We start from the raw sequence: 1,545 nt of genomic DNA, 5'->3' as shown, positions 1-1,545 counted from the left end.
CAGATCCTGAAGGAGAGTCAATATTGTAAAATACAGTGCAAGAGAAAAGGAATTTCTGAACTCTGGAAAGGAGAAGTTTTGCTCCCAGCCCCTGTGAGCACTTCTTACCTGACTGATGTGTATCCACGCTTCCTCATTGCCTAAATAAGTATTCCACACTTCCATCAGTCATCAGAACCAGGAAATTTGGGAGAGAGGAAGTATTTTTTGTCCATTTTTGCACTATGTGTGAAAGAGAAGAACAATGATCTGGCATTTATTTCAGTTCCTTACATCACAGATCATATACAAGAATATAATTCATCAGTGTCACTCTACAAAAGGCAAGGCATTTTAGCAGAAAATGCTGTTCTAGCCGATTACAGCACTAGTTTAATTAATGTAATATGTAGACAGGACAGTATCAGGATCAGTAAACAAGCTGCTACACTTAACAAGACTGTGTTTTGAAAGTGAAATATGCTTCTAGTGTGCTAATGATTTTTCTTATTCTAAGAGTGATGACACATTCAAAAACAGTTTTCTGTGTGCAGTTTTGCTTTGCCTTCTTTATATAATTATCTTTACAAGTTCATCTAAGTTATTATTTAGGTAATTACATGGAGCACACCTTTCTGGAAGAGAGTAGCTTACAATCCAGGGCTGCATGGATCAAATCAGATCTCAGCTGCACACATCATCCAAGAAATTTCAGCATTTGCGCAACACATTTATTCAGGTGGAATTTAATTAAACCGAACAAATTAAAGCTGACTACTGACTCATTTCAGAGCATTGGAGCAGAGACATAGACAGTGACACTGGAAAAAAATTTGCAGCAATGTAGGACATTGTCATCTCTCAGTAGCCCTCAATTAGCCATTGATAATTTTGTGAAATTTAAATTTGATTTGCGCTGCGCTAAAACCAATTTGAGAAGAGAGATCTGTTAAGCTACAAATTTCAGCAAGTCTCTCAAAATGTTCAAACACATGTTTTGAGCCCTACAAGCAAACTGTAAGCACACTAGCTACTGTGTATACAAGTGTACCTAATATAAACTCCCTTGCTGCAATTTCAGGCCTTTATGTCTTTATATCCCCACAAACATCAAAAATAATTCATTCCTTTAAATCTTTAAATGATCTGTGTATTTGAAAACTGTCACTGTGCCTCTCTTTTATTTTCCTTTATTAAAAACAACCCTAGTTCCAGGAGTCTTTTCTCTCAGGTAGTGCACCTCCTTGTCTTCCCTCTGGAGATGCTCAGCTCTGCCCCAGGTCTGATTTTAGAAGCTGTGCAATTTCCAGAGTAGCTCACAAATGCAAAAGAATTGTCTTACAAAACTGAATGGCCAGAAACCTTGCCTCATAAAAATGAAGGTTAAAAGAGCTTGGGCTCTGGCTCATGACAAGATACCACCAAAATGCAGGAACTGCATTAATGCTTTAGTAACTGAAGAGTAGAAATAGTTTAAATATTCCACATCTTTCCTAGAGAAACAGATTATACAAAATAGCCTTGATATGTTCCTATAGGTTTAAACATTTAAGCATATTCAAAACA

This window comes from Catharus ustulatus, chromosome 5, assembly GCF_009819885.2.
Source record: "Catharus ustulatus isolate bCatUst1 chromosome 5, bCatUst1.pri.v2, whole genome shotgun sequence".
Lineage (NCBI taxonomy): Eukaryota > Metazoa > Chordata > Aves > Passeriformes > Turdidae > Catharus > Catharus ustulatus.
The sequence above is the reverse complement of the archived record's forward strand: the minus strand, read 5'-3'. Positions refer to the sequence as shown.